The sequence below is a fragment of the Oncorhynchus gorbuscha genome, unplaced genomic scaffold, assembly GCF_021184085.1.
Source record: "Oncorhynchus gorbuscha isolate QuinsamMale2020 ecotype Even-year unplaced genomic scaffold, OgorEven_v1.0 Un_scaffold_823, whole genome shotgun sequence".
NCBI lineage: Eukaryota > Metazoa > Chordata > Actinopteri > Salmoniformes > Salmonidae > Oncorhynchus > Oncorhynchus gorbuscha.
The window spans coordinates 127,618-137,500 of record NW_025745825.1 but is presented as its reverse complement, the minus strand read 5'-3'; positions in this window follow the sequence as shown (position 1 = coordinate 137,500).

Genomic DNA, 9,883 nt, shown 5'->3' with positions numbered 1-9,883 from the left:
CCTCCCCCTCCCCCTCCCTCCCTCCCTCCCTCCCTCCCTCCCTCTCCCTCTCTCCCTCTCTCCCTCTGTACACAGATGACAAGCACAACACTTATCCAGCCCCCTCCTCATCTCCATTACTGCTAATCTTGTCCATATTTCCTCACTCCCTCTTCTCCTCCCTCTTCATTTCTCATTCCCTCTCAACTGTTCCTTGGTGTTAGTGACACACTCACCCCTCCCCTCCCTCCCTCCCTCCCTCCCTCCCTCCCTCCCTCCCTCCCTCCCTCCCTCCCTCCCTCCCTCCCTCCCTCCCTCCCTCCCTCCCTCCCTCCCTCCTCCCATGATGCCTCTCTCTCACTCTGTCTCTCCCTGCCTCTCTCTCTCCATCTCTCACTCTGTCTATCCCTGCCTCTCTCTCTCCATCTCTCATTTCCTCTCTTTCTGATCCTCAGTGCCCTCCCTCCCTCCCCCCCCTCCCTCCCTCCCTCCCCATCTTGCTCTCCCTCCCTCCCTCCTCCTTCCCTCCCTCCATCTCTCTCTCTCCTCCCCCTCTTTCTCCCCAGTCTGTCAGTGATTGTCATCTGGATCAGAGGCAGAGGGAGGGAAGACGAGATGGGGGCAGAGTTCTGACATGTGTCACCTCCCGGTAACCAGAGCGACAGGTGACAGGTGGGGGCCAGACATGCCGAGGACCTGTCATTCAAAACTAACAGCTAGTGGGAAAAAGGGAGGAAAGAGGACGAGAGGAAAGGAGACAGGATAGGCCTGAGTAGAGGGTGTAACCAGAGAGATCTCACTGGCTGATAGTGTCATGACATCACACAGCGTGTGTGGCACACACACACACACACACACACACGCACACGCACACGCACACACACACAATTAGAAATGTCCTCCTGCCATCAGGTTCTAGTAAAGTCTGTGTTAGTGCAGTGTGCAATAGGGTTGTGATGCTATCTGGTGTGGTATGTGGGGTGTGTGTGTGCGTGTGTGTGGTGTGTGTGTGTGGGGGGAGCTACTTGCTGTATAAATGGGTCAGGCATATGAAGAGGTACACTATGAATTATTCAATATGAGATCTGGGAAAAGGAGGATGGGGAAGAGGAGGATGGAGAAGAGGAGGATGGGGAAGAGGAGGATGGAGAAGAGGAGGATGGAGAAGAGGAGGATGGAGAAGAGGAGGATGGGGAAGAGGAGGATGGAGAAGAGGAGGATGGGGAAGAGGAGGATGGAGAAGAGGAGGATGGAGGAAGAGGAGGATGGAGAAGAGGAGGATGGGGAAGAGGAGGATGGAGAAGAGGAGGATGGAGAAGAGGAGGATGGGGAAGAGGAGGATGGAGAAGAGGAGGATGGAGAAGAGGAGGATGGGGAAGAGGAGGATGGAGAAGAGGAGGATGGAGAAGAGGAGGATGGGGAAGAGGAGGATGGAGAAGAGGAGGATGGAGAAGAGGAGGATGGGGAAGAGGAGGATGGAGAAGAGGAGGATGGAGAAGAGGAGGATGGGGAAGAGGAGGATGGAGAAGAGGAGGATGGGGAAGAGGAGGATGGAGAAGAGGAGGATGGGGAAGAGGAGGATGGAGAAGAGGAGGATGGGGAAGAGGAGGATGGAGAAGAGGAGGATGGAGAAGAGGAGGATGGGGAAAAGGAGGATGGAGAAGAGGAGGATGGAGAAGAGGAGGATGGGGAAGAGGAGGATGGAGAAGAGGAGGATGGGGAAGAGGAGGATGGAGAAGAGGAGGATGGGGAAGAGGAGGATGGAGAAGAGGAGGATGGAGAAGAGGAGGATGGAGAAGAGGAGGATGGAGAAGAGGAGGATGGAGAAGAGGAGGATGGAGAAGAGGAGGATGGAGAAGAGGAGGGTGGGGAGGAGGAGGATGGAGAAGAGGAGGATGAAGAAGAGGAGGATGGGGAAGGGGGGATGGAGAAGAGGAGGATGGAGAAGAGGAGGATGGGGAAAAGGAGGATGGAGAAGAGGAGGATGGGGAAGGGGGGAAGAAGGGAGGATGGAGAAGAGGAGGATGGAGAAGAGGAGGATGGGGAAGAGGAGGATGGGGAAGAGGAGGGTGAAGAAGAGGAGGATGGGGAGGAGGAGGATGGGGAAGAGGAGGATGGGGAAGAGGAGGGTGAAGAAGAGGAGGATGGGGAGGAGGAGGATGGAGAAGAGGAGAATGGGGAGGAGGATGGGGAAGAGGAGGGTGAAGAAGAGGAGGGTGAAGAAGAGGAGGATGGGGGGATGGGGAAGAGGAGGGGGAAATAGCAAAAAGTAAACTTGGATGTGTGAGGATTGGAGGAGGTTTGTGGGTGGGAACAGCGGAGATGTCAGAAGCTCCTCTAGGAGCTGTTACATATCAGAGAGGCTGAAAGGAGGCACACACACACACAGTAAAACTCACAGCCTGCTGGAACACACACACCAAGTGTGACTAAATACATGTCATATTCACAGGTCTTTACCAGACCACACAGACCCAGGCATGTGAGCTCCCTTAACTTATCACAGAAACCCTTTCTCCAGAGTAGAGTGTGTGTGAGGTGTACATTTGAGTGGCTACATCGACATGTGCATCAATAAAATATGACATTTTTCAGACAGGCTCAGCTTTTCCAGGTATAGCAGATCCAATGCAAAACTGGAAGGTAGCTTTTTGATTGCACAACACTAAATACAGGAAGGCAATGGACAGAGATCAGAGGTCTCACAACAGACAGGTCTCTACTGGTCTCTCCTGAACTCTACTGGTCTCTCCTGAACTCTACTGGTCTCTACTGAACTCTACTGGTCTCTACTGGTCTCCACTGAACTCTACTGGTCTCTACTGGTCTCTCCTGAACTCTACTGGTCTCTACTGGTCTCTCCTGAACTCTACTGGTCTCTACTGGTCTCTACTGAACTCTACTGAACTCTACTGTTCTCTACTGGTCTCTCCTGAACTCTACTGGTCTCTACTGGTCTCTACTGAACTCTACTGGTCTCTACTGGTCTCTCCTGAACTCTACTGTTCTCTACTGAACTCTACTGTTCTCTACTGGTCTCTCCTGAACTCTACTGGTCTCTACTGAACTCCACTGGTCTCTACTGAAACTCTACTGGTCTCTACTGTTCTCTACTGAACTCTACTGGTCTCAACTGGTTTCTACTGAACTCTACTGCTCTCAACTGGTTTCTACTGAACTCTACTGGTCTCAACTGGTTTCTACTGAACTCCACTGGTCTCTACTGGTCTCTACTGGTGTCCACTGGTCTCTACTGTTCTCCAAGGCCCGATAAAGCGAGGGCATTTCCTGCTAACTACAGAAAATTCAATATCACTCCGACCAACGTTAACACGTTTCCCTCTTCCCTGCCCCTCTCTCTCCCCAGAACCTAACCTAGTTAAATGATTACCCAGTCAGCCCAAAACCTTCGCTTTCCACCCTTTTCCCCTCTTCCCTGCCCCTCTCTCTCCCCAGAACCTAACCTAGTTAAATGATTACCCAGTCAGCCCAAAACCTTCGCTTTCCTCCCTTTTTTCCCTCTCTGTTCTCTTGTAACCCGTCCTGTTGCTGCGTTCTGTGGAGAATAACATATTTAGGGACGGTAACTGCCTGGCACTCAGAACGTATAATCAGACTGAAAAAAAAATATGCTTGTTTTGTTTGTCATTCCCTCCTTTTAGTGAAAATGTTATTTTGTGAAGTGAAGATCTCGCCGACCTCCGGTAAAAAAAGACTTGGCAAATAGATGAGCAATTAAAGGACTTTAAAAAAGAGGGAATGGAAAAAAGAAAGAGAGAAATCGCCTGGTATTTAAATGAACGGTTGACTGACGAGTCCAGTGGGACATTTTATTGAGCTGATTTTCTCGATTTCAATCTCTGTCCTCTTTATTTTACATTCAGAGGAAGAGGGGAAATTATAAAACATTTGGTGGGAGGGAGAGAGATAACAACGCCAGGAACCATTTACAAGTTCTTGGGACCCCGCCCCGCCCCTCCCTCCCTCTCTCCCTCCCTTCCTCCCCCTTTCTCTCTCTCTCTCTCTCTCTCTCTCTCTCTCTCTCTCTCTCTCTCTCTCTCTCTCTCTCTCCCTCTCTTTTATATATCTCTCTCTCCCTCACTCTCTCTCTCTCTCTCCCTCTCTCTTATATATCTCTCTCTCCCTATCTCCCTCCCTCTCTCTCTGGCTCCTTCTCGCTCTCTTTCTATCTCTCTCATTCCTCTCTCTCCCTCTCTAGCTTTCAGATATTAAATGCACAATTTGACTGGAGAGAGCATCCAGTATTGTAATTGGGGCGGAAATGGAGCTGAGTTGTTTTCAATGTGGTCCAGGGGTGGGGGCTATGGAGCGGTCTGAGAGGAGAACTCATATGACACGTCCTAAATAACACCCTATTCCCTATACCAGGGCCCTTTTCCCTATATTGTGCACTACTTTAGACCAGAGCCCTATTCCCTATATAGTGCACTACTCTAGACCAGATCCCTATTCCCTATATAGTGCACTACTTTAGACCAGGGCCCTATTCCCTATATAGTACACTACTCTAGACCAGATCCCTATTCCCTATATAGTGCACTACTATTCCCTATATAGTGCACTACTTTAGACCAGATCCCTATTCCCTATATAGTACACTACTTTAGACCAGATCCCTATTCCCTATATAGTGCACTACTTTAGACCAGGTCCCTATTCCCTATATAGTACACTACTCTAGACCAGATCCCTATTCCCTATATAGTGCACTACTATTCCCTATATAGTGCACTACTTTAGACCAGATCCCTATTCCCTATATAGTACACTACTTTAGACCAGATCCCTATTCCCTATATAGTACACTACTTTAGACCAGAGCCCTATTCCCTATATAGTGCACTACTTTAGACCAGAGTCCTATTCCCTATATAGTGCACTACTTTAGACCAGAGCCCTATTCCCTATATAGTACACTACTTTAGACCAGATCCCTATTCCCTATATAGTGCACTACTTTAGACCAGGGCCCTATTCCCTATATAGTGCACTACTTTAGACCAGAGCCCTATTCCCTATATAGTGCACTACTTTAGACCAGATCCCTATTCCCTATATAGTGCACTACTTTAGACCAGAGCCCTATTCCCTATATAGTGCACTACTTTAGACCAGATCCCTATTCCCTATATAGTACATTACTTCAGACCAGAGCCCTATTCCCTATATAGTGCACTACTTTAGACCAGAGCCCTATTCCCTATATAGTGCACTACTTTAGACCAGATCCCTATTCCCTATATAGTACATTACTTCAGACCAGAGCCCTATTCCCTATATAGTGCACTACTTTAGACCAGAGCCCTATTCCCTATATAGTGCACTACTTTAGACCAGAGCCCTATTCCCTATATAGTGCACTACTTTAGACCAGAGCCCTATTCCCTATATAGTGCACTACTTTAGACCAGAGCCCTATTCCCTATATAGTGCACTACTTTCATCTGGTTTATGGGCAAAGTCTTTTTTCCATGAAAGCACAGATCAGATGAAACTCTTGTTATGTAACATATTGTGTTCTATAACTTGGGAAATAAATACATGTGACTCTGGATGACATCATAATGATGTTTGTTTCCAACATCAGGGAGAAAAAAACATCCTAAAGAAGTTAAATCCGCTTTGTGTTTTGTTTCCTTGCCACAACACTGAGGACTATTGTGATTCTGGTATTGTCCCGGCCCTACTATATATGTAACAGGGTGCAGTTTGGGATCAATGTTCCTCTAAGCTCCCCCAGGACTGTCGCCCAGCTCCCCCAGGACTATCACCCAGCTCCCCCGGGACTATCACCCAGCTCCACCGGGACTATCACCCAGCTCCACCGGGACTATCACCCAGCTCCCCCGGGACTATCACCCAGCTCCCCCAGGACTATCGCCCAGCTCCCCCAGGACTATCACCCAGCTCCCCCAGGACTATCACCCAGCTCCCCCAGGACTATCACCCAGCTCCCCCAGGACTATCACCCAGCTCTCCCTGGACTATCGCCCAGCTCCCCCAGGACTGTCGCCCAGCTCGCCCAGCTCCCCCAGGACTGTCGCCCAGCTCCACCAGGACTATCGCCCAGCTCCCCCAGGACTGCCGCCCAGCTCCCCCAGGACTGCCGCCCAGCTCCACCAGGACTATCGCCCAGCTCCCCCAGGACTATCACCCAGCTCCCCCAGGACATTCACCCAGCTCCCCCAGGACTATCACCCAGCTCCCACTGGACTATCACCCAGCTCCCCCAGGACTATCACCCAGCTCCCCAGGACTATCACCCAGCTCCCCGGGACTGTCGCCCAGCTCCCCCTGGACTATCACCCAGCTCCCCAGGACTGTCACCCAGCTCCCCCTGGACTGTCGCCCAGCTCCCCGGGACTGTCGCCCAGCTCCCCGGGACTGTCGCCCAGCTCCCCGGGATTGTCGCCCAGCTCCCCCGGGACTGTCGCCCAGCTCCCCCAGGACTGCCGCCCAGCTCCCCCAGGACTGTCGCCCAGCTCCCCAGGACTGTCAGCTCCCCAGCTCGCCCAGCTCCCCCAGGACTGTCGCCCAGCTCCCCCAGGACTGTCGCCCAGCTCCCCAGGACTGTCGCCCAGCTCCCCCAGGACTGTCAGCTCCCCAGGACTGTCACCCAGCCCCCAGGACTGTCACCCAGCTCCCCAGGACTGTCGCCCAGCTCCCCCAGGACTGTCACCCAGCTCCCCCAGGACTGTCGCCCAGCTCCCCCAGGACTGTCACCCAGCTCCCCCAGGACTGCCATGCAGAAGAAATATCATCCCACGGAAAGAAAGAAGCAGGAGATTGATCTTCACTCAACTCTCTAGAGTTTTCCCTGTTAGTTAACACTATTATAACGTTTCCCTTTACTGTGGCAATTGTGATCGAATCAACGCAATAGTAGCCACTTTCAATGCAACAAATCAAACCAAATCAAATTGTAGATACAGTAGATGGTATTGTGTGCAGTATATACATACCAAAACAAAACAAACTATGCAAGACATTTTCTTTTAGGATTCTATTGCATTGACAGGCACTACTCAGCCTGTACTCTACACAGACTGGTGAGGCATAACCAATCAGAGCTGCATCAGGCCTATATGCAAATATACCATTGCCATATATGGATATGTGCCATTTACTTTGAACTGGACTGTGTTTACAACATGAGCGGTTGATAGTAGATGCGCTTGTTTTGAGATCAAAGTGAGAGCTGCATGTAGCCACATTCTGTACATGTCCATTGCTAGTTAGTGAGTTATTAGCCTAGTTATAGATAATTTAGGGCGCATGGGTGGTGCAGTGGTCTAACGCACTGCATCTCAGTGCTAGAGGCATCGATTCAGACCCTGGTTCGATTCCAGGCTGTATCAGCCATGATTGGGAGTCCCATAAGGTGGCACACGACTGGCCCAGCGTAATGCGGGTTAGGGTTAGGATAGGCCGTCATTGTAAGTAAGAATGTGTTCTTAACTGACTTGCCTAGTTAAATAAAGGTAATAAGATAAGCAGTCGTCAATAGGGGAGGGATTGCTTCCTACAAGACAACAACACATGTACATTTCTAGACATCTTTTAAAAGCCAGTCAGGTAAAGAGCTTTTTTTGGTCTTAAAGGGGCAGTGTTGCATTTTGAGACAGGCTTGAATAAGCCAAGTAGCCAATAGGCAGAGGGAAAGGAGGGGGGAGAGGAGGAGGGGGAGGGAGGATAAGGAGGGGGAGAGGAGGAGATGGAGGGAGGATAAGGAGGGGAAGAGGAGGAGCGGGGAGGGAGAATAAGGAGAGGGGTAAGAGGGGTGTTGGAGGGTGGTTGGAAGGGGGTAGGATGGGGAGGAGGGGGTTTGGAGGGGGGTAGGAAGGGAGTTGGAGTGGGGTTGCAAGGGGGTTGGAAGGGGGTAGGTTGATCTGATGAGACGCTCCCACTCTGACACTGAGCCACGTTATGTGATGCTTACCCACACAGACACACACCTACACAGACACACACACCCGCACAGACACACACACCCACACAGACACACACACCCACACCAGACAGGTCCACAGCACCACTCCTGGCCAATAGCGGCTCATGCTTCCGGCTTATCTGATCCCAAGGCGAGGAGATCAAAGCCTCGCCGTGGCGACGGGGAGATGGAGGAGGTTGTCTCTTCTTTGTAGACGACATGTGTTCCTGTTGTATGTGATCAGTGAGTGTGCTAAAGTGTGTGTGTGTGTGTGTGTGTGTGTGTGTGTGTGTGTGTGTGTGTGTGTGTGTGTGTGTGTGTGTGTGTGTGTGTGTGTGTGTGTGTGTGTGTGTGTGTGTGTGTGTGTGTGTGTGTGTGTGTGTGTGCGAAATGACTCTCTCTCTCACACACACACACACACACACACACACACACACACACACACACACACACACACACACACACACACACACACACACACACACACACACACACACACACACACACACACACACACACACACACACACACACACACACACAGCTCTACCAAACATAGGGAGGGAGTGAAGCTCTGCCAATGAGACAGTAAAATGCTGTTAACTACCAGAATAACAAAATCCCTAGTAAAACTAAAAGGAACAACATCATTTAGAGAATGGGAGGGAGAGAGAGGATTGGAGGAGAGGGGGAGATGGAGAGAGAAGGAGAGATGAAGAGGGGAGATGGAGAAGGGAGTTGTAGAGATGGAGAGGGGAGAGAAAGGGAGAAGGGGAGTCGATAGAGGGGGAGAGTAGGAAGGGGAGAGGGGATATGGAGAGAGGGGAGATGGAGAGGGGAGGGAGAGAGGGGAGATGGAGAGAGGGGAGATGGAGAGGGGAGGGAGAGAGGGGAGATGGAGAGAGGGGAGATGGAGAGGGGAGGGAGAGAGGGGAGATGGAGAGGGGAGGGAGAGAGGGGAGATGGAGAGAGGGAGTTAAGGGGAGAGGGAGAGAGAAAAATAGTCAAAAGGAGGAGAAAAAAGAGGCGAGGAAAGATGGAGTGAGGGAGAGATGGAGCCGGAGGGAGGGAGGGAGGTTTGAGTGTTTGGATGGGAGATGGAGGGATTGGAGAGCTGAAGATGGAGAGAGGAACAGGGGGAAAGGGTGAGTGGAGGGGTGGGACAGGCACATGATGAACACAGCTTGGCACAGCCTGGGCTGCAGAGAACTGCCCCAAATGCTCTCTCTCTCTCTCTCTGTCTCTCTCTCTCCATCTCTCTCTCTCTCTCCCTTCTCTCTCTCTCTCTCTCTCTCTCTCATTCTCTCTCGGTCTCTCACTCACTCACTTGCATGCACGCACACACAGGCGAACACACACGCACACAGTCACACATGCACACACACTAATCTGAGCAGGTATTCCCAGGAGAAGAGTCTGGGAACTAGACAGAGCCAAGGGGGTCAGGGAAGTTCGGGAGGGAGGGAGGTAGGAGGGAGGGAGGGAGGTAAACCCACAGAGGACAGCTCAGCTTGAGGCACAGAGAAAATCAGGGTGAGAAAAAGAGAGGCCAGAAAGAAGAGAATAAGAGAAAATGGAGAGTCTGGATGGCAGATACAAGTCCATGGAGGACTGTTAGGTTTGGGAATCAGAGAGAGAGAAAGACAGAAGGAGAGGAGGGGAAAGGAGGACCAGAGAGAGGAGAGAGAGGCCTGGAGGAGAGGAGAAAGACAGAAGGAGAGGAGGGGAAAGGAGGACCAGAGAGAGGAGAGAGAGGCCTGGAGGAGAGGAGAAAGACAGAAGGAGAGGAGGGGAAAGGAGGACCAGAGAGAGGAGAGAGAGGCCTGGAGGAGAGGAGAAAGACAGAAGGAGAGGAGGGGAAAGGAGGACCAGAGAGAGGAGAGAGAGGCCTGGAGGAGAGGAGAAAGACAGAAGGAGAGGAGGGGAAAGGAGGACCAGAGAGAGGCCTGGAGGA